Source organism: Rhinolophus hipposideros (assembly GCF_964194185.1).
Source record: "Rhinolophus hipposideros genome assembly, chromosome: 1".
In the NCBI taxonomy this organism is placed as follows: domain Eukaryota; kingdom Metazoa; phylum Chordata; class Mammalia; order Chiroptera; family Rhinolophidae; genus Rhinolophus; species Rhinolophus hipposideros.
Window position 1 is genome coordinate 14,939,602 of NC_138047.1, and position 24,303 is coordinate 14,963,904.

A 24,303-nucleotide genomic window follows, 5' to 3' on the forward strand; every position below is an offset into this window, starting at 1 on the left:
TTAATCTTACATTCTGTTCTGCCAACGAATAAACAAGCTGTGGAAAAATGTCTCCCTTCACAACTGCTTCCGCGAGGTCATCATTAGAATTAGCCAGTCTCCCAAGAGCCAAAGCTGCAGTGTGTTGAATTGTTGGGACCACATCCAGAAGAAGAGGCCTCAGCAAAGACATTATACCTGAGTTACGTTATGAAAGAACAGAAATCAGCAACATTTAAATTAAAATTTAAATGAAAAAACAAACACACAATTCAGCATATATGCAGATAAGAAAATTAAGGGGAAAATCAGCAAAAATAAAAATAAAAAATTACCCACTAAAAACTAAAGGGATATTTAGAAGCATATGGCTGACCAAGACAAGAACAATACAACCTGTAATTATCAAAGCAGCAGCATAACATGGAAGTAAGAAAGGCTTGGGGATAAGAGTTAAAATCCCTGATTTGGCAAACACTGGCTATGTGACCTGACGGGGCTGTCATGAGGAACGCAGAGAAAGGCTGTGAAGCACAGAGTACAATGCCTACAACATGGGGGGGCGGGGGGTGGTAGATTCCCACCCCCACCCCACTCCCAGCCTTTGCAAATCCTATCTTCCAGGGCTCGGTTCAGATCCCTTCCTCTCAATGAAGTCTTCTGCTTGTTTGTTTTTTTTTTTTTCTCTGATTCCAACTGTTGGGTCTTTTCTCTCATTCCAAATGAACTTAGAGTTTATTACAGAAATTGTACCAGGATCTATCTCAGAGCCGGGGGGCTAGGTGGACATTTGGCTAGGACCTCACATTCATGAAGGGCTGCAACTCAGATTTCTGACATTATCTCCAAATAAATACATTCTTTGAGATAAGGAAGTACATCGTATTACTAGCTCTCATAATATTCATTTTAGGTTTGAATACATAGTAGGTATATCATCACAACAACAATAATAAAAGAAGCTTATATTTATGGAGCACTTATATGCACATTGTTTTAAGGACTTGTTTTCCATACTAATTCATCGAACTCTCCTAACAAACCTATGAAGTAGGCCCTATTATTATGCCTATTTGACAGATGAGGAAATGGAAGCTGAGAGAGGTTAAAGAAATCATCATACCACTAATAAATGGTGGAGGAAGGTTAGAAATTCTGACATTCTTAATTGATAATTGCTAAATAAATAATATGTATTAAAAATTGAGGATGTGGAGAAAGGGAGACAAATCATAATTGCATTTTGGTCATTTTACTGGATATTCCCACTCTTTATATTAATTTTGCCTTACAATAAAATATGCAAAATAGTCGACTGCTATTTGTGCTTTAATGATGGTGTTTTAGTCTAAGGTTGCAAAAAAGGTAATGACAGAGTCCAAACAAAGTGCTGCTTGACTTTCTAAATTTTACACCATTTACATCAGGCTTTTCAACTTAAGTTATTATACATCTTTTCTATAAAAACACACCCCAGTGATCTATAAAAGCAAATATTACTAATATTCTTTCATAATGTTATGTCCAGAAACATTAACTAGAATAAAAGGAAAACATTCACAGTAACATTTAGGATTAGACAAAAATAAGATAAATAGTACTACCAAATAACCTAAACAGAATAATGATGCTTATCACAGATACATTTAATAATGTGACCTGTGGCTTTTCATAACTTCCAACTTCATTTATTGATTATTTTTATGTCTAATTTAACCTAGTTAGAACATCTTACATAAGGCCACATTTACAAGTTTGAATCCCACTCAGGCTAGTTAACTTTGCAGCCATAAAGCCCTCCTACTCATGTCCATGCAATAGCTCCTGTGAAACAAATCCCAGTGTTTGCTCATAAATGTTGCTTATATTGTTTTCTATACTTTTTATAGAGATAATTTCTGATATATCTCACAACAAAAAGTTTAAAGCACAGAATAAGGTATTAGAATTATTACCAAATATTAACATGGGTTCCTTCTAGAAAGTTGGATTTAAAACAATTTGCCAATCTCTTCTTTGTAGTTTGCTTTATTAAACGTTTTTACAGATTTTAGTTGTCACAAAATACACATAACAGTTACCACTTTAACCATTTTCTACTGTACAATTAAGTACATTTACAATGATGTATAATCATCACCAAGAACTGTTAGACTGTTTTCTACAAAAGCTGCACCATTTTACATTCCCACCAGCAAAGTAGAAGTATTCAAATTTCTCCACATCCTCAACCAACACCTGCTATTTTCTTTCTTTTTAAAATAATAATAGGTGTAAAGTGGTATCTCATTATGGTTTTGATTTTCATTTCTCCTAGTACTAATGGTGGTGAACGTCTTTTTATGTGCTTATTGGCCACTTGTACATCTTTTTTGAAATGTCTATTCAAGTCCTTTGACCATTTTCAAATTGGGTTATTTGTTGCTGTTATTGAATATAATTTGACATAATTGATAAGCAATATGCACCATTTTAAGTAAAGTTAATATTTTTTAAAAGAAAAGCTAAATTTGTTAACATAGTTCCATTTAAGTTTCATAATAAATACAAGAATGAAGCCAAAGGATATAAAGTATAAGTATGCTTAGAATAGTTTTAAGAGAATCATAATTATGTTTCACATTTTTTTCCTGATGATTCTGTTGTGTATTTTTTCCCTCACTTGATAAATTTATGTGAAGGTTGTGACTTATTGCCTTTGAAATGTAATTGGGAAATCAATCCATACTGGGGTATTCAACGTAGATATTTTGAATTAAAATCTCAAGAACTTTGAACTTTTTCGTTAAGAATTTGAAGAATGAATTCATCTGTCTAGACCTAGAAAAGTTAATTAAATTATAAGTGTTTATTATTAGTTACAGTATTTAGCTAATATACCAAAATACTCCCAATTTTGGAAAATTTCAGTTTGTAATTTTAGTAGTAAAATACTTTACACACAAAAAGGTACTTCATTTGTCCATATACTCAAAGGAATTTTCTGCTTTATATGTTTTCTCCTTCATTTTTCGATTGCATCTGGCCAAGGAAAAATAGTGCAATAAATTGACACACAATATCTTTCCTTCAGTTTCCTTCTATATCCAAGTTAGGTTTCTACATGGATGCTTCTGCGCTACATACTTTTCCTATATTCCTTAGTTCAGACAGTAACACAATGAGAATTTTGAAAAATATTAAATCTCTGAACCTATAAAAGTAAAAGCTAAAGTTTCCATTTAAAATATCTTTGTTTGAATAACATCAATCTTATTAGAGAAAATATTGCCCTTAATTTCTAGTCCTTGAATTGCCTCCTAGTGCTTCGTAATCATTAGTCCCCAGGGACATTGTTTTGTCTCTTACGCAGATTAAGCATGGAGATTTTATTCTTCTAATTACAGGTTTGTCCTAAAAATGCAGATAATGATGAGAGAGAGAAAGAGTGAGAGAGAGAGAGAAGGAAGGAAGGAAGGAAGGAAGGAAGGAAGGAAGGAAGGAAGGAAGGAAGGAAGGAAGGAAGGAAAGGAAGGAAGGAAGGGAAGACAAAAGAAGTATATATAACATAAAAAGAAAACTTTCCTTACCTGCCTGTCCATTAGGAATCCATAGTGAATGATCCTTGGTGAGCGAATGCATGAAAATTTAGAATCCATAAATTGCAGCAGCCTGAATAGTATCTGATACACCAAGTCTCGAGGAAGCAGCTAATGACCTCACTAGAGTCTCCACTGAAGGAGCCAACAAGTACTAATATCTCATGTTAAAATAATAATTCATATATTGTACTTTAATATCTATAAAACAATTCTGTCTACTCTATACAAACTGATAAAATGGTGTGTAACTATTTCTGAAATTTAAATTGTAGGATGAATCTTTACAATTCTCCTCCTCCCCCAACTTTATAATCTTGAGTTCCTTTTCTATTTTTCTTGTTCCTGTGCCATACTCGTGACATTGCTGCTAATACCTACACGACAGTCTAGTTATACCCCAAACAGAAACCACCTCGCTGATCCTGTCCACAGTCATTTATTTAAAAACACAGATCAGGGTTTACCAAGGAGCAAGGACTAAGACTACACATGAATTAAGGCAGCTCCTCGTCTCAAGAAACTAATAATCTAGTAAAGAAGATTATAAAATAGCCTCAAAATAATCACCATTCTTTGATTTAATTTTTTTTAATGCAACGTATTCCTAATACTTTGATTCTGCATGCCAACTGCATATATAAGTCAGGAAGAAAATGGCAAACATTTCCAAAGACAAAAATACTACTCATTAAGTCTCATTTTACATGTATGTAGTTTATATACATATTACCTCTGTCTTCTATTTATAAAGATAGTTAACATCTCAACTTTGTTTCTTTAAAAACAAGGTATCTAGGTGGGTAAGTTAAAAAAATAATAAAATTAATAAAATTAAAAATTAAAACAAGTATCTACAAACTGGACCGTTGGGCCCATTTAAGTCATGGTAAAGATTTCTGGTTTCTCTGGTTATTTATCTTCTTGGTTTTGTTTTTCAATTTTTTAAACATTTTATTTATTTTTACTGTGACAAAACACATATTACAAACAAATTATCATTTTAACCATTTTTAGGTGTACAATTCAGTGGCATTAAGTATAGTCCCAATGTTGTGTAACTATCACCCACTATCAGTTCCAGAATTTTTTCCTCATTGCTAAAACATACTCTATACACATTAAACAATAACTTCCCATTTCCCCCTACCCCCAGTCTCTGCTAACCTCTATATTACTTTTTGTCTTTCTTAATTTTTCAACCTAGATACCTCATATAAATGGAATCATATAGTATTTGTCCTTTTTTTCCTGGCTTATTTCACTTAGAATGTTTCAACATTCATCTATTGCAGCATGCATCAGAATTTCATTTCTTTTTAAAATGAATTATATTCCATTGCATGTATACCACATTTTGTTTGCTCATTCATCTGTTGACAGGCCCTTAGGTTGTTTCCACATTTCAGTTATTGTGAATAATGCTGCTGTGAACACTGGTGTACAAGTATCAATTTGAGTCCCTGTTTTAAATTCTTGTGAGTGTATACCTAGGAGTGGAATTGCTGCATCAAGTAGTAATTCTATGTTTAACTTTTTCAGGAACCACCAAACTGTTTTCCACAGTGGCTACAACATTTTACATCCCCACTAGCAAAGCACTAGAGTTCCAATTTCTCCACATTCTTACCAACACTTATTTTTTGTTGTTGTTTTTTATAATAGCCATCCTAATGGGTGTGAAGTGGTATCTCACTGTGGTTTGATTTGCATTCCCCTAATGACTTGTAATATAGAGCATCTTTCCATGTACTTACTGGACATTTGTATATCTTCTTTGGAGAAATGTCTATTCAAATTACCCATTTATGAAACAGGTCGTTTGGTTTTTGTTGCTGGTTGAATTTTAGGAGTTCTCCATACATTCTGGATATTAATCTCTTATGAGATATATGCTTTGCAAATATATTCTCCAGTTCTGTGAGCTGTTTTTTTACTCTCTTCATAGTGTCCTTTGATGACCTTGTTTGTATTTTTAGACTTAAAATGAAGTGATTTCTACCATATATATTTTTTTTACATTCCAATTTTATTCAAAATTATCCCAAATCATCATAGACTTATATGATGAAGATTTATTATTGTAAATTTGCAAAGCTTTACAAATTTAAATTCCAATAATATGTTTCATTTTCATCTAAAACTACTTTCTCTGACTATTTACTATGAAATTGCCACTATAGTTTATTCAAGTTTTGGAAAAAGTGATTTCTGCATACAATTAACCGATACACAGCAAAGAATTCACCTTTGATTGTCAGTGTTATCATCTGACTCAGGCATTCTGTTTGGGGTCCAATGAGACTATAAAAGAAACTTTATGCTTTAGAAATAGAAGGACTCACTTGCCCTGCTTGTTACATGACTGCCTATTGTAAAAGACAACAGACTGAGGTAATTAAAAGCATGTATCTGGCAGGAGAATGATTAGTTTCAAATCTGGGTTCTGTCACTTTCCAGCTGTGGGACTCAGTAAGATTAGTTAACATTTCTGTGTCTCAGTTTCCTCATATGTGAAATAGTGGTAAATTCTAGGACTACCTCATAAAACTCTTGTAAGAGTTACAATTAGTTAAAATTTCTAAAGTGCTAGGAAGATGAGTTGGGACGTAATGAACACCATTCAGTATAGGATAAATAAAAGTGGTAATTAAAGGAATCAATTCCCTATGTTGTCCATGTTTTTCATCAACATTTTTTTATTATTAGTGTATATGACTCATTCATTAATCAATACCTTCCACTCTTATAAGAACTATTTAGTATTCTATGGTCCCATAGATTGAGCCTTTTCAAACATGTTTTAGAACTACTATGGAATGAATAATTCACTCACCATTCACTCAAGAAATATCTATTAAGAATATACAAGGTGTTGAAAACACAATTGTCCTTGACCTCAAGGAACTTATAAAGGGATTCTGAGAGATAAACAAATGCAAAACACTGTGATGCATGCAACTAAAGGAGAAGTACAGTGTGTTCTGCAAACATACAGTACAGCATCTAACCCAGATTCTGAAGGACACAGGAAAGGCAAACCAGGGGAAGTGACATCTAAGTTGAGATCTGAAGACTTCCAGGTAGATTGCTTGCTGGAAAAATGGAGGGAGTCTCCAGAGAGAAGGATCAGAGAATATTCCAACCAGAAGGAACTATAGAAATGAAGTTCAGAATCAATAACAAAGTTTGATATATTGACAAAACTGAGAACACAGTATGACTACTGTACAACAGGGGAGGAAGGAGATTAGAGAAAGAAAGCTAAAAAGTCCTGAAGGGTACCTATTTTAAGTACTTTGAATTGTATCTTAACATTAATGTTGATGCAGTGAGCCTCAAATGCTCACTTTGTAAAGAAGTGATTGATTACACTGGAAAGAAAGCGTGTAAAGAGACAAGATGGGAAGCAGAAGACCACTTAGGAAGTTATTCCAGGAACCTACACTAGATATGAAGATAGCCTGGAGAACAGCAGTAGCAACAGGGAAAGAGGAAAGTGAAAGGTCCAAGGAGGCATTTAGGAGACAAACTGATTAGTGTGAAGAAGATGGAGGAATCAGTCATACTTCCAGGTTTCTGGCTTGGATAAGGGATGTATGATTGTTGCAGACAGTTGAAGAAGCCATGATAAATTCACACTGGCCAGAAACATAAAGTCAGAGAAGTAACAAAAGATAAAGCTAAAGAGGTTGGCTGGGGCCAGATCAAATTTGGCTATAGGTCAAGTTAAGATTGTGATGTTAAGAAGTGATGTTATTCTAAGTGAAATGGGAAGCCATGGGGAGCTTTATTGTTTACACCACTTACTCTCAGGGAAGTAAAAGAAAATGAAGATTCTGAATAATGCCAGGTCCACCCTGTATAGCTGGGTAGGCTGTGTACTGCACAAATCCAGGGGATGCCACTCACATAGATCACGATATAAACGGCACTCCTGAAGTTATGCAAAGCATAGCAGCCCTCCTTGACATAGCATGTTATGAGGTTTTCTACTTTGTTTTATGTGAACAAATGTCTTATCTCCCCAGTAAAATAATAAGCATCTCTAGAGCAGAGTTTCTGTTTTATGTTCATTTTCTATTTCTCAAATTATCTAGCATACTTCTGAAGACACAACTGGCTCTTACTGAAAAACTTGTGGTCTTGACTCTAGACACCACCATTCACTTAGCTTTTTCTACTCTAAGCACTAAGTTTTCTCTCATCACAAAGTAGCTCCAATTATACTTAACAATTTTAATAGATTTAAAATTTTTTATTTCTATAATATTACAAATACATGACTATAAACTTTCTGAAGCAAGTCTCATGACTGTAAATTTTACAACATGTTCTCATTTTCCTTCACTAGTCATTTTTTACTTGAAAGTATGTGTTCCTTTTCCTTTTTTTCAGAACAAGAATTTTCAGGCCTTGTTTTGTTTTCTTGCAGGCTTTATGATTACATACCTCTGGCCACTATTTCTGCTTTTGACTAAGATATCATAAATTTTGGTACCACATGTCTGCTTTGTTTTCTATGAAATACATTTTCACTGTCATAACTATCAAGTCAGTTATGATTTTAGATGTTATATCCCTTACAACAAAGTCTTACAATTTATTAAAAGAGTCAGAATGAATCACAAAACATGTATAGTGTTTTTACATAGAATTCCATTATAATGGTAAAAAATTCAAGAAACTCTTATGATCAAGAATAATCTACTTTCTTCTTTCAAATTTATTCTCATTAACTATAATATCTTCTGAATTTTGTTTGGTGATTCATTGTTAACACAGTTGTTTATCAGTGAAGGGCTACCACACCTGACATGTCATTTTTGAGTGGAAAGGGATGAGAGGAAATGGGACTGAGACTACTGACTCACGGAGCAACTAGCAACTCTTCTAAGAGGGCAAGGAATCCCTGTATGTATGTATGTATGCATTTAATATGCACTGTATAGCATTTATTATTTCCCAATGCAAACTGGCCTATTGCCAGGTTTAGAATGCAAAGGGCATAATCTGCTGAATTCACATTATTCTACCATTAACATCACTGTGGTTGTCTTCTATGATTACTGTATTAAACCGAAATTCCATTCACTCTTCCAGGGCAACTGTCTGTCTCTCCACTAGGTCACAGCCATCACCACCTATATGTGAGATTCTGAGTATGTAAAGCACACAAGTTATAGCAAGTTCCATTTACATTTCATTTTAGATAAAGCAATTTGAACTTACGTTTATAATTACATGAGGAAATATAAAATGGGCTTTTACTTGTACTTTTCAAATGAACATGTAAGTCCCACATATCCAAGCCTTTATTACCAACTAAGACCTGTCTCCTGTGCTCCAGAGCCCTACATACCCAAACTGCTTACCGTAGTCACCGGCACACAGATATCCCAACACACTATAACCGCAGTCAGCACCGTTAGTGAGGTCATCATTTCCCTCTGCTTCTTGTATCCTCTTTCTCCATGAATGAATGGCTCTAATGCACCTAAGCAAGCGGAAGCCTGGGGGCATCTGGCACTCTCCTCACCTGCTCCTACCCCCTTCTATTAAGTCACAAGGCCTGCAGAACTCTTATCCAGTGTGATTGCTAGAGCAAAAATGGACTGGACTTCCTGATCCTGTTTTAATGCCCTCCGATCTATTCTCCACACTACTATGAAAATCATCTCTCTAAAACACAAAATAGATCCCATCATTCCTCTAATTAAAACTCTTCAATGGCTTTCAGACAATTTTGGGATGAGTCCCAACTTCAAATGAGGTCCTTCATAATTAAGGCTGACATCCTCTAGCCACTGACTCTCCTCTCCCTTGCCAAGTTACCCCAAGAAGCTCCAGCCATACCTAAACATTTGCATTTTCTATCGGGTACACACCACGGTTTCTCTTGTCTCTGTGCCTTTACACATAATGTTCCTGAATGCAGTTTTCCCCTCCCCCTTCTTCATCTGGCTAACTCCTAGGAAATCCTCCTAAAAGACTGCCATGAACAGAGCCCCTCACTCCCAAAGCTTGAGTTAAGTACCCTTCACATGTGCTCCATATGTCTATCTTCAGACATTTACAAAACGGTATTTTATTTATTTATGTCTCCTCATTAGCAAATAAGCTCCCTAAGGGCAGAGTCTATGTATTTTTGCATGATCAGAGTCTAAACATTCATCTGGCACTTGGACACTCAATAAATGTTTATTGAATAATGAGTGAACAAACTGTGAAAACTAACATATAGAGAATAAATAGGACAGTTCTAAAAGGGTTGTCTGCTCCAAAGGTTTCATGAGTAATATCTGAAGAGGAAAATTTTGTAACGCAGTCAGTTCAAAATTATATCTTCAAATAGAATTAATTTTTGTTTTATTCATATGCCACCTATTCTAAATTTTTTTTGGATGGCTTACTCTAAAAGATATGCATAACAAAGATCATTATTAAGAGCCATGTAGTGGAGACTTGGAGAGAGGGACTAACAATTTTTTTAAAAACATAGGTTAGGGATAGTTCTCCAATTGAGTTCTCAACAGAGCATTGAGCTTCCTGGCAGCAAAAGTAAAAAGCGAACCACTTTGTGAAATGAAGGAAGTAGCAACAATTTTTTTTCCTGAAATTTCATACCTAGGACTAGCTTGATATATAATAATGTATGAAAACTGGTTAAATAAAATAGTACATCTTTATACAAAAAAATAATAAAATGGATAATGTCTTGAATGACAGATTTAAGGCTATGGGGAAATTGTCTATTTAAAAAATAACCCCCAATTTAAAAATTAAAAAGAGGGCATATTATTAGGCTAATCCTATAAAGACATTTCTAATGGAAAACTAATGCAATATAGTCAATATACACAACTTAATAGTGATTCTATCTTGACACAGAGATAGAATTTATTTATTTTTTTAACTTAATACAGTTTTAATTATTTTAACATAATTTCACACTTAAAGAAAAATTGCAAGTATAGTACAAAGAATTCCCATACACCTTTCACCCAGACATCCCAAATATCACCATTTGACATTAACTTTATCGTGTATACAGAGGGTGCCAAAAAATGTATATACATCTTAAGAAAGGAAAAAAACACAGAGATAGAATTTAGAATACATACATAAGTGGATAGAAATCATTTCCTTTGGAGAAACATGCATACATACATAGACACAAGTACAAGTATCACTTGTTTTCACCTAGACTTTTAACAGAACTTGAATAAACAATAAATTTTAAATTGAGCTACCCTTATGATAAAAAGCATTGGGGCACATAACAAAACATAGACACAAGTACAAATATCACTTGTTTTTAGCTAGACTTTTAACAGAACTTGAACAATAAATTTTAAATTGAATTACCCTTATGATAAAAAAAATTAGGGCATATTTCACTTTGTAAATTAGGGAAATTTGACTTGTGTTCAAGAGAAGGCCCAATTTTTTCTACATGTGGCCATGGATTTCTCCTAGGGCCAGTACATCTACTCAACAGAAATCCCAAATTCCTCTCCCCAAAAAACATGGAAGAAAAGTCCTTCATATAAAGTATGATTAAATGCAAACCAAACAGAAATGTTAACTACACACTCACATCAATCAACCAATAACTATCAAGTGCTTCCCCTTCCCTGTGCTCTACCTTGTGTGTTCTCAAAATTCCCAGGACAGCAGGCAGTCAATCCCACGCCAGCTGACCACCCTGGGCTCTGATGAAGTCTCCTCTGCACTTTCCGTGATCCTGGCAGGGTCTCAGTCCAACAACTCTTTGTGGATTACCACTCCCAGCGGATTACACACTTTTCCCAAGATGCTCTTAACAAGCTTCAGGTTTGATAAGGCTTTTCCTTAGAAACCAGGAGGCTGAAAGGTTCTCTAGAGCTCCCAGGCCAGTTTAAGCCCTAAATACACTTCTACTCTATCAAATCTTCAGGTATTTATCAAAGTTAGTCCTCTGCATCTGGCCTCCACTGAAGCTCCCGAAATGGTCCTCAAGGAGACCCCAAAACCAATTATGTTCAATTACTGGACAGCCATTGGTACCCAAAGGGCTAAACAGACAATTTGTTTTAACAGTTAACATTGAGGTTTATTAGGAACTCCTAGAACCATTTAGAAATAATTTACTAATATCTACAAGCAGAAAGAGCACAAGGTCAGGCTGCAGCAATTAAGAAACAGGTCTCAATCCCAGTTTGGCCACAAAGTCACTTTGTGACGAGGACAATTACCTGACCTTTATGGGCTTAAGCATCCACACTGAAGAACATACCTACTCTACCTGCCTGAGCTGTTATAAGAATCTAATTTTGTAAGAGATGTAAAAACACTTAGAAAAATAATTACTCCTTCCTGTATTCTATTTAAATATGTTGAACATCTGCTCTATGCTAAGCATTATGCTAGGCATGGAATTTACAGTTAGTGGAGAAAGCAGAAACTAAATCATTACAGTTTTGATAAGTATTATGAAAGAGAAATATTAGGAATAAGAAAAGCATAAATCAGGAGACTTGACTTACTATGAGGCTCAAGGAAGGTGTCCCTGAGGAATCAACATCTAAACAGAGCTACAAAGAATGAGTAGAAATTAATTAGACAAAGAAGTGTAGGGGAAGTTCTTGTCACAGGAGCAAAGGCCATGAAAAAACATTCAAAAGTAAAGTGGAATTAGGAAATATTTAACTTTTCAAACATATTTAATGTGTAACATTTCAATTTAACCCACACAATTTGCCATTTCTGAGCACCTCTCTTATAGGCTCATCTACAGGTTGGATTTTTTTTTTAATTGTCCAGTTTGTCCTAAGAAAACAATGAGAACCTAGCCCTCATTATATTATTTTCTATTTATGCATCAAGGCTTAGATAACAAAACAGATAATAGCCAGGTAGGGACTATGGGTTAGAACACAGAATAAAATTCTAAATAATCTTGTTTTTAGGACACATTGTTAGGTGCTACAAGTTCAGAATTTTTATAGTGCCCTAGAATATTTTCCACTTAAGCATATGTTAAAAAAAATCTTTAAAAATCATGATTGCTTCAAGTTGATTATCACATTTACAAATAGAAGACTCCTTTTATATTAACAAAACGCATCAATTTGTATAGCATGATTGGCTAACTTTTTTCAAGTTGCTCTACTAACTCTGTTTATCCTATGAAACAGTAGTTTTTATAAGAGAATTATTGTACCTTTACCTACCAGGATATATTTTAAATACATTATAAACACCACAGGCTTTTCCTTCTCATAGTAAATTGAGGTAGTAGAATATTAAGCTGAAGATTTTTACACTGCCCCAGAAACATGTAATTTAAAATCATTTTTGTAAACACGTTACTATTTTCTTGAATTCTGAACCCATTAAATTGATTCAACTTGCAAGTTAGCTTTATATAGATGCATATTTATAATGTTATGCAAACTTTTCTATTTCTACTCTTCTAAAAATGTGCATACCTACTGATTTGCCATGTTTACTGTTTTACTATAGGTTATATGGAATATATTATGAAGGATTATTTTATATTTTATCCCCACTTTTCTTATAAAAATAGCTGCTTCATAAGCTTATTTTATTTAGCTAAGCAGTTTAAAAGTAATTTTCTTGAAGCTTTCATTAACTTATTTCAAAAGAACTCCCAAACAACCCAACAGTGGCCTGGTATTCCAATATGCCATAAAACATGTTTCTTATATTTTATAATTAAACAACCACCTGTAATTACTGAAATTCTACAATTGGTAGTAACAAAATATTATTTCTACTATTACAGTCATGTGTTACTAATTATTCAAAGAGGGGAAGTATCAAAATTCATTTTTAAATCTCTGCAAGATATGGTTCGAACATACAAGGTTTGAGGGTGCATAAAGAGACTTTATAACAAACATTAAACTTTTTAATGTTTTTATGTATGCTCTTTTGATTTAGAAGAATAAAATCTCAATGAGAAAAAAATAACTCTCAGTTATACACACATTGTACAGTTCTTTCTAGTAACAATTTTGATTAGAAATCAAACTTATTTTTGTCCAAACACTCTAAAGAAGATATCTTGCAAGACTTAGCTTTAGTAATTACTTTAAACTTATTTAATAGGGCAAATTGTCTCATTAGCATAATCAAAAACACAATGAAAAAGAGCAGAGATTTAAAATAAAATAAAACTCCATTGATCATTGTCATCCTTAATGTTCCTTTTTCAGTTAATCAATTCAAAAACTCTTATGTCAGTGAACTATTGACTTATCATGATGCCTATATGGAAATTTTTTCACTTTATCTTGGATGCAAAACCCTCCCAAATATGCAGAGATTATGGTGTCTTAGCTAGCAAAATGAAGTCACTTGGCTAAAAAAAAAAAAGAAGAAAACTTGATCAGAAATATAATTGATGCACACATGTGTTGGCTCGTTCACACGCATTTTTAAACCCATGGTGATTGTTTTAGAAAAGGATAAACTAATTTGAATAGTTAATTGACTATTAAAAGAAGTTTTCATAACAAAGTCTTCAGGTTATTTTTTAATATTTTTATTATTTTAAAAATAATAAATATATTGGAATATTCATTATATGTATCTATTTAAAATAACTAAAGGAGTGCTTAAACTGAATCTAGATAACATGAAGTACGTTAAAGTAAATTTTTCAGGAAGAGCAAAACCTTAGTATTCCATCAAGATACTATTAGTCACGTGCAGATAACTTTAAAATATTAATTTATATTCCTTTTGTATTCCATCCCTTCACAAGACAGACCAGAAGTGAAGTAGGTGGCTATTTAAAATGTCATATCTAAGCCACTTAATACTTTAGTGATCACTTAGCTTAACAGTTTGAATTGATTAAATTCCATAACATATTCTACATTTTACATGTATGGGAAGAGAAACCTGCCTCTATTATACTAAAACGTGATATTCTGTATCTTAAGTGTTATCTATAGTATCAAATTTGTAATAAATGTCAATCATTTTCCCTTTTAAAAATGTTTTAGTTTAGCTACATATACTCCAAAAATTAAATATTTGTAAATACCAAGTGTCCATTCACAAAGACCATTGGATAGAACTCAGAGGGAAAAAAGATCTAAACACTAAGTGCATTCTAAAAATGTAACACGCTCTAATAAACTTCAGTCAGTATATATACTAACAGTGTGTCCAACACTGCTCTGCGTACTTGGAGGACTACTTTGCCTGCATACAAGCACATACACACATGCAGAAGAAAATTAATCCACGTGAAATAATTGCAGAACAAAATATTATCAACTTTGAAATGACAAAATTTTTGAAATAGAGAACAGATTAGTGGTTGCCCAGGGTTAGTGACTACAGGGAGGTGGGAGTGGTTATGAAAGAGTAACACACGGCATGAGGTGATGAGAGTTCTGTATCTTATTAGGGTGCTGATACATACACACAGAATAAAACTGTATAGCATGCATGCGCACCTACACATAAGTACAAATAAAACTGGGGAAACCTACATTAAATCAATGGATTTTATCAGTGCTGACATCCTGGTTGTGATGTCACACTACAGTTTGGAAGTACACCGGGTCCTGCATTGTTTCTTACAAATATATGTCAATCTAAAGTTATCTCAAAATAAAAAGATTTGAAAAATGATTGTAAAATACACTTTCTCAATTCTAAATACACCCCGACCCCAAATAAAAACACACAAAAAAATTACCATGACCGTGCAGTAGTAATTACTCTCCAAAAATGAAAAACCAAAACAAAGAACTAGAGTAACCATTGTTTGCTTGCCCTGTCCATATGTTCTTAATTTTCTTTTAATTTCATGTTAATTTAAATGCGTTTTAAAGATCATATCCTATAAATTAAAGGTTTCTCATGACACAGTAGTGTTAAAATGCTATCTTTAAGTTCAGATGGTGGAGGAATTGAGAGAAAGAGAAAGAGAGAGAGAGAGAGAGAGAGAGAGAGAGAGAGAGAGAGAGAGAGAGAGAGAGAGAGAGAGAGAGAGAAACCATTATCATCTCTCTTTATGTTAATAGGTAAGAAGCGAATCACACACACACTCTTCCTCTCTCTAGAGTCTGCCTGAGTTCGAACTGAAGGGTAAAATGAGAACACCAGAAAGGTATCTCAAAACTAGGTCTTTACCTACGTTGAATCTCTTGGAAAATATTCAAGCATATCATTGCTCTTTCACTACTGCAAAACGAGAAATTATGTGGCAACCGCTCTGGAATTCCTTTGGTGTGAAGAAGTCGAAGGTGATCAAAGGCAGGATGACAGGCAACGGCACCCGGGTAAAATAGGTCTGATTAGGGTAGATTCCCATTCACGTAAAATGACTTCCAGGCAATTCGTTTGGCTTTGACTTTCAACAGACACTTTTCTGGTTGCCATAAAGATGGAAATCGGGACCCATGTGGAAGCTTAACCCTCTCGGCCTCGCCCCTGAAGTCCCGCTAAAGAGGCCGAATGCTCCTACTGCCCTCCCCGAGGACTGGAAGAACTTAGGGACGCCGTCCTCCAGTCCCCATCCTTCTGCTCCCCAAAAGCTCAGCAGACAGAGGAGCGCAGACGCGGGAAGGGAGGCCGGGTAAGCGGAGCGTGGAGGGCCGGACAGGGACGCTGGGCGATGAGGCGGCCCGGGTACCGGTGAGGGGCGAGGCAGGGCCGAGGACCGGGGCGACCTGAGGTGCAGGGCGAGGCGAAGGCACCAGGTGACACGGGGCCGCCGGGTGTGAGGCGACGCGAGTTCGGGGTGAGGGCTCACCCGAGTTCTGCAGGGTCTCGATGTTTTGGGGTCTGGTCGCCAGCTCTGCCACCATCTGCACGAACTGGGTCCGGGCTTTCTGGTACTGCTCGAACACTGCAGGGAGAGACCCGGTGGGGGCGCCGCCCGGCGGTCCCCAGCTCCCGCCGCCAGCCGTCGGGGCGCCCGCCCCGGGCCCTACCTTGCACCACATGCTTCTGACTCATGGCGCCCGCAGCTCTCCGCCGGCCACGGCCTCCGGGGCGCCGCTGCTCGTGTGCGCCGGGCCAGCGCGTCCTCGGAAGGGGCGACTGCCGAGGCCACGCGGCCTCCAACGGCAAACTGTCCTGTGTAGTCGCGTCTCCCAGGCAACCGACCGGAACCGCCACGCGGCGGTTTCGCCGCAACGGTGAGTCCCGGGAGTGACGTCACGGTCTCGGGGCCCCCCGCCCGCTGGGACGCCCGGCCCCGGGGGGGCTCCGCCTGCAGGGGCGCCCCGACGTGCCACGCGCGCCCAGCCGCTGCACGGGTGCGGCACTGTCGCGTGTCACTGTCCTGGAGGTTCCGACGTCCGCCCGCAGGACAGGTCCTTTACAAAGGGACCCCAGACCCGCGTGACTGCCTGACTGCGCGCCAGCCGTCGGGGCCGCGGAGCCCCACGCGCCGGGAGAACCCCGTGGAAGTGCGGCGAGACAAGGAAACGCGCGATGAAGTCGTCCTGGCTTGGACGGTCAGGAGAAATCTTGTGTGTGGCCTCGTGCAATCTGATACATTATCCTCAATGAAACCTCAAGTCACATGTTTTCCCCTGTGGTCCAGCGTTTATAGACCTGGCGTTTTGGGGTTTCGGGAGTCCCGGAGCCGCACGACAGCCGTGTGCATACACTTAGTTATAGATGTTGTGTTGAAAGCATTTAATAAGCACTCCTAGAGCTTCAACAAGAGAAGCAGACGAGAAACATGATTAATGTCCTGTCTTTACCGACTTTCTCCTGTTACTACTAGGTTTGCTGTGTACTCACTTTTATGTGATTTTTAAACATTTTGACTTGTCCTTTAAATTTAGGCTTCATTTTGTGAATATAAGCTAGCCGACTTCCCTAGCTTATATACTTTTAACTCTACCCAGTCTCATTTAACAAAAATTAACTCCTCAGTCTATCGCTGGTTTCTAGCTTCCCTGAAAACAGTATACCAAACGTTTCAATGACAGGTGTCAAAGTTAAATGTTTCTCCATCAGAAACTACAAGTTCACCAGGTGTGGCGTAAGTAGCCACATCTGCTGCTGAGTAGTGCCAAGACAGGAAACCTTGATTATCTCATCTTCAATAGAAGGGAACATGCAAACTTAGCTGGTTCTCATATCTGGGTGAGTCCTATGAAATAATCTTGGGGATCTCACTCTGACTTGAGCTCTCTGATAAAGTCCTGATATTTTGTGGAGCCCCAAGTAGCAGGAGAATGGAGCCGCCATCAGAGAGAGCAGTAAGTGTGTTCAGGCGGATCCCTGCTACCCTGAGAGCAGGTGCCTGTCTTTTGCTCCAGTTCAGAAGCCAGTGCCTTTACTTAACTCTAAGACATAAGTTTCACAATGATCTCCATGTTTCCCTAAGGAAACAGGTCCTTTAAAATTAAAGTTTTTGTGTGTTCCCATTTCTTTAGAGATGTGGGGAGAAACAGATTGAGCAAATAATTAAAATTGCAAATAAACCTTCATTGTAATTTTGTTTTCAGTTCCTTGTTGCTTTCCGGAAAAAAATCCCCTTAAAACTAAAATGTTCCCTAATTGGTTTCAGTCCTTAAACAATTCAAACTCCCAAGTTACAACAGCTTCCATTTTTAGTAATTGTTTTACTAAGTATTTTCTACTTTAAAAGTGTTGAGGTAAGAACTCAGTGGTGGGGGGAAAGGTCTAAACCTATAAATATAAATCTATTTATGGAATGCTACAAAGTTTGAAAACTTAAAATTGAATGCTACCTAAATTACTTTTAACTATAGATTCTGAGGATCATTAACAACATCTGTGGGTTAAATTGTATTGTTCCTGATAAAACACAATATAGAATTCCTAATTTATATCTGGAATTGGACATGTTAAATAAACTAGATCCTTGCTCTTTATATTTCCTTTTTAGAAGTCTTTAAAATTAAATGGATAAATGTAACAGAACGATCATAATATACATATAAATGAATTGTTAGTAATTCTAATATAAAATATGGCAACAGATTACTTTTACTGACAAGAAATCCAATCTGTATTTTCTGACACACCTTTCAATTTCCTAACTTTAAAATAAAATGCCATTATGTTTTACAAAGTTATCACATTCATACTCCTAACAGGTAAGCAGTGAGAAAGAAAACTATATAAAGGGATATGTCAAGGTTTTTTAAATGCTATTTAAGAATACTTAAAGTTCTTAAAGTACCAGCTGACTTTAAATATAGATATACAATGTACTTGACATATTATACATTTGACTGAGAATGAAACATATCTGAACAACTTGTAAAAATGTTTCCAGGAAAGATTTGTTTGGAAGACTTTGGCTCTTTTGTAAATAGCTAATCATATGTAACTTCAAAATCATCTTTGCCTTCAATCCTTCTAGTATGAAAATGAGACTCAAAAAGATATCAGTATAAAGCCAGTTTTAAAATCCTGTTCTGTTTCTCTTTTAAAATCTGCTTTGGAAATTCAGAAAATCTCATTATTATGGGTATATATTCTACACATGCCTAAAAGAAACTGTTAATTTTAACATACATGTGTTTTTTCCTTTGCTCCTAGCTGAATTTTAAAAATTAAAGCTTTATATGTGGTAATGAGATATTAACATCCACATTTTAAAATCTACTCTTGATGTAAATCAAAGTGAAATGTGTGTATACATATTCCTCCAAGCGAAACACATATTAAATTATCAGTATGTGCCAGACACTTTGCTAATAACAGAATGTGCCTGTCTTCTAGCACATGATAGCTAGTGGGAAATAGACATGTAAATAAAGTATTCATTCAACCAGCATATACTGCAGCCTGCCCTGTTTTAAAGGCTGTGATTGCTCTAAGAACGGAAAGTGCTTTGGGAGCAAAGACCAGGGACTTAGAGTAACCTATGTGAAGAGATGAGACTACCTAAAACATCACTTAAATAATCCTGGTTTTAAGAAAAATTAGCTGAATTTTATGTAGATGTGAAATCTCCTTCCATCCTCTCCCAAAGAAGTAAAACATAGTGTTAGCCTTTAAATAGACGTTCATTTTGGCAATTGCTTGTAATTGTTCAAGTTATGAGAACACAATCTAAAATTTTACCAACACCATATCTAAAATTACTGAAATAACTCCATATTTACATGAATTAAAAACAAAAGCATTACATACGCTATAACCAAGTTATTGGACTCAAAATAGTATCTATAATGAGGAAAACAAACATATGACATCTCAAATGTTGCATTGTCCCTCTTTTGGGAAAAACGTCTGAGCAGACCATCCAAATTGTTCCATGAAGTTTGTTAACAGGGCAGGAGATACTCGGACACTTCCATCTAGGAAGGAACGATTAACATTTCTGTGCTTGAGTTGTGTTTGTGTCTTATTTCCAATTCTTTGTTTTTCAAGCCGTTTTAAGTCAACTCTTTACAATTTAAAGTTTTTACGTTTCTTTTAGTGTTAAGGCCAATAAAATGTTAACATGGCAGTGATTTAGCGGGCCCCATAGTTCTAAAGGTACACCTGTACATGGCTTCCTTTTCCACTAATTCAGTGGATGCAGAGATTGAACGCATCTTTCCCACTCCCAAAGTAAACTGTCATTAGGGGGATTCCGCATACGAATAATTTCACCTCCAAAGGCACCATACAACATAAAGTGATTGATACTAAAAATTGATGCTTCTAAAGTAGAAGTCTGAAATACAGCATAACATTTTCTAAGACAATGGGACACTGATAAAAAATATTATTTCTACTTGGAGTGTGTGTGTGTGTGTGTGTGTGTGTGTGTGTGTGTGTTGAATATCTTCTTTCTAAAGACTACGTGGGTGTTCCTTAAAAATTGTACCCAAACCCTCGACCACCAGATAGAAACCTCTAAGCGCCCCGCCGCAGAAGTCCGTCAGCCGCTCCTTCTCAGCACCGCCCAGACCCACCACCCCTTTAGAATCTCGGCGTTGCTGGACTTGTCTCGGAGACGGTGGGTACTATTCCTTCCTCCCTTTTCATCAGTACAGGACACAAGAGACAAAGATGGGAGGTGCCACAGAGGCAACTTTCGACCTCTAGAGCCCACGAAGCCCGCACCCGGGCCACGACCGCGGAGGACGAGGCCCGCACAGGTGCGAGTCCTGCCACCCCCGAACGGAAGGTTCCACGCCGACGCCGCAAAGTGACACACGGGAGGGTCCCCGCGTGTCGTGGGCGCGGGGTTCCCGGGTCCAGGGCGCTGGCCCTGGCAGACGACTGCATTCACGGGGGCGGCTGGGGTCCGAGAGGAAGGGAAGGGTGTCGTCCTCCGGGACGTCCACGGCTTTTCCTTTATCCCGAAGTTTCTAGAACTTCAAGGAGCACCTCCGCGCTCTCCGCGCACTTTCTAGCGGGAGAGGGGCGCCGGATACCGGTTGGGCCTGGGGTCAGGCTGTGGTTTGCGTTAAAACCCCCGAGGCCCCCGCCGCCCCCGCCGGGCCAGGCCGAAAAGAGGGCGCCGGGGAGGCCGGGCGGGCGGCGCGGGAGGGGGCGCGGGAGGAGCGGGGGCGCGCGGCCCGAGGGCGCGAGTGCGGAAGCGCGGCGCAGGCTCGGCCGGCGGCCTCCCTCCCGCGGGGCGGCTCCGGGGCGGGCGGGGGGCGGGGGGCGCGGGGCCCGAGGTGCGCGCGAGCGGGGGAGGGCCCTCTGCGGCTGCCTCGCAGCTCCCCCGGGCCGCGGGTCCCGCAGCGCCGGCGTCTGCGGGGGGGGGGGCGGGGGGGGGTAAAGAAGGCCTCCGTCCTTTCGCTTTGGTCCCGCGGCCAGGCCTGTGCAGGAACCCGGCCCCGCGCGGCCGCCGCCGAGAGGTCCTGGCCCGAGCCTGGCCGCGGTGCCGCTGAGCCGTGGGCCAGGGAGGCGAGCGGCCGACCCGCAGGGCCGAGCCCGGAGCGGGCGGAGGCCGGAGCCCGGGAGCCGAGGCCCCGAAGCGCTGGCGCGGCCAGAAAAGCTCGCCACGGCCGCTCCGTTCGGCCCTGCTCTCCCCGACTTGCTCCTCTCGGCACTTAGAACCCGAGAGCGCCGGGGAGGGGGCAGGGGCGGGGGCGTAGGCGCACTCCGGACGCTCTTTGCCCGGACTGGGGTGTGGGAACCCTGCACCGCCTCATCAGCCAGTTCCCTGTACCCAGCAGCACAGGCCGGATCCCAGAGGCTGGGTGAGCAGCCAAAAGCTGATTTAAAAAAAAAAAAAAGAAAGAAAGAAAGAAAGCTGCACCTCATTGCGCATGTGCGAGTTTCATTTTTTTACGTCATTTCGCTTTATCAAGTCCCAAGCCAAAACTTCTTGCTTACTGATTACTTTGAAGAATAATCGACCGTATGCACTGACTCCTAGAAAATACTGCGAAAGTAGAGAGAGAAGGTTGTCAAGATTTCTGCTTTCACAAAACTAGCACAGGCTATCTATCCGTTCTGCGTGTCCCCACAGAGATTATCAGCGGAGAGTGAGTTCTGCTAACGTGCAGAGTAGATTGGAAGACGCGGTAGCACAGCATCTCCTTCTTTAAAAGGAGATACTTGCACTACAGTTTGCAACTCCAACTCCTGTCATTTTTTGATATATCAGAGGAAACATCTGACTGAATACTGGTAAAGCTGGATTACTTTAATTTGCCTTCTACTCCAGCGTTAACCCATATTTATTTTTTAAAGTGGAAAATAAAGATACTTTATATGAAAGAATAAATGTTTTCCTCATATGAAAAACATAAAAAGAGATTAATGACCACCTGTTAGAAGAAATACCTTTCCCTATTAGTAAAACAGGAAATGAATTATAAAGAAATGCTTTTTCTAGGAATGCTTTTTTCCTGGTGAAATAATACTTAATCGCTTATCATTTTAATTATAACTCAAGGGTAAAGGTCTTGGAAGTTTACAAATAATGCCAGTATGTTTATAGTCAAATCCTAAAGAAAAGCAAACTTACAGACTTTTTGTTTAAAGAGTGCTTTGCAATACTAAGTACACCAAATGGGGACAGTGAAGCTAGAGACTTCTTGTAGCACAGTTGGATTTTTAAAAATTGATTTTTATTAATGTAATGCTTAAACACAGTACTCTATATGTATGGCAAGTATTTAAGTAATACAAGTAACTGGTATCAGTTATCTTTCTGGGAAAGGGTATTCCCAGAACCCATTGCAGACCATGATAATATAGTAGACTTCTGTTGCACTAGAGTCTCTCTTTAAGTTTAGAGAGCCTATAAGAATTGTGTTCATTAAAGTTCATATTTGAATTGTGTTCATAGTAAAGTTCATTAAAATGCATTTTCTTAAATCTTTTTTTAAAGGTTGCTTATCTCATTCTATTGTAAATTTACTTTATTGTAATGAATTTCCTTAAAAGTGTTCTCCAAAGGGACAAAAATTTTAATAGGTGAATAACTTGAGCAGAATGATCATTTGATAAAATTGAGTGGGGTCCATTGGATCTCATTACCTCTTTTTCTTTAGAAAATAAGGGGATAGTTTGAAGAGAACCCAAGTTAAAATATTTTAAGAAAATTGTCATGAGGAATATTTAGAAAGAAACAGCTGGTAAACACATTTTCCCAAGCAAGCTCTGAGTTCTTCAGTTACACTAGAAAACAAACTAATGAATCATGTTCAAAGCAAAAACATTCTTCTGAGTTAATTACTGATAACATTAATTTTCTGATTCATGAACAGCTAGATGCTTTCTAAACATTACTCTCTTGCCAGTACAATTTATACTTCAGTATTTTGGAAGTGTGTTTATTGAACTCAGGAGTTTTGTTGAGGAAGTTGGAAAGATGTCAAAAATTGCATGGTAAGATTCTATAGAAATGTAACCAATTCCAATAAAAAGTCCTCTGTATGGAAGTACATTATAGAAATGAAGTGGTTGTCAGACCTAATTGCTTGGCTTTTGAGTCCTCACAGAAGAAATTCTACAGCCTTAGAGGTGTAGGCTCAAAAGCAGTAGCATTTCTGGTTTCAGTTTAAATAAAACAATGAAATCCATCATTATTCAAGTCAATAGCGATAATTCACATGAATATGAATGCACTTTGATCTTAGCCTTCAATTCATTGAAAGACACAGTAGTAATGAAAAAAGGAAGATAATCTCTTTAACTTGGTCCAAAGCAAGTTGTTGGAGCTTTTCTTTCTTGAAAGACCATAGAAAGGAACTTTTCACTAAAGCCTTGCTTTCCTATTTTTAAGGTGGTGGTGGGGGTGTTTGGGCAAGCTACAGGTCATTATGTTGCCTCCAGGAACCAAGTTATGCTAACTTTCTTCTTTGAAGTAAACTGTCTTATGTAGTGAACTTGACATTTTTGTGAATCTTAAAGTTGAACCCGTTTTAAAACATACTTAAGAGTCATTTTAGGAGGCAGTTGATTTGAGTTTACCATCAGATATGATGAAGACATATTAACTACTTTCAATATGTTTTGAAGTTTATTTCAATTAAATAGAATATTTCAAGATGCATCATCTTATTAGATTTGCAATATTCAGTATTAGCCCCTTAAGCGTTCCTGTTGAACTGTTTAGATAGTTAATACCATGTCTGTGGTCTATGAAAGTATGAAAGTCACATTAAAATCTCATCTTACTTACGGCTATTAACCAGTTTTCAAACACTTTTGGTGGGAAAATAGCAAAGTTACAAATTCCTTTATACAATTTATCATTTTTAGAATTCTGGAAACATCTGTCAGATATTTTTTAGTATAATCTACCACATTTGAAATAAAATGAGGTAAA

The 24,303-nt window shown here is 37.6% G+C and overlaps 1 pseudogene across 1 annotated transcript in view; it reads right to left on the bottom strand.

Annotated features, from left to right (window-relative positions):
• The window catches only part of LOC308498736 (sperm-associated antigen 6-like), a 62,979-nt pseudogene extending 46,435 nt beyond the window's left edge, over positions 1-16,544 (bottom strand). Inside the window, exons 1-3 of the transcript in view lie at positions 16,520-16,544; positions 16,339-16,434; positions 11-177 (exon numbers count right to left, since the gene is read on the bottom strand). The product of the transcript in view is annotated as a sperm-associated antigen 6-like (transcript). The remainder of the gene's footprint in view (positions 1-10; positions 178-16,338; positions 16,435-16,519) is intronic.
• Between the last annotated feature and the right edge of the window lie 7,759 nt (positions 16,545-24,303).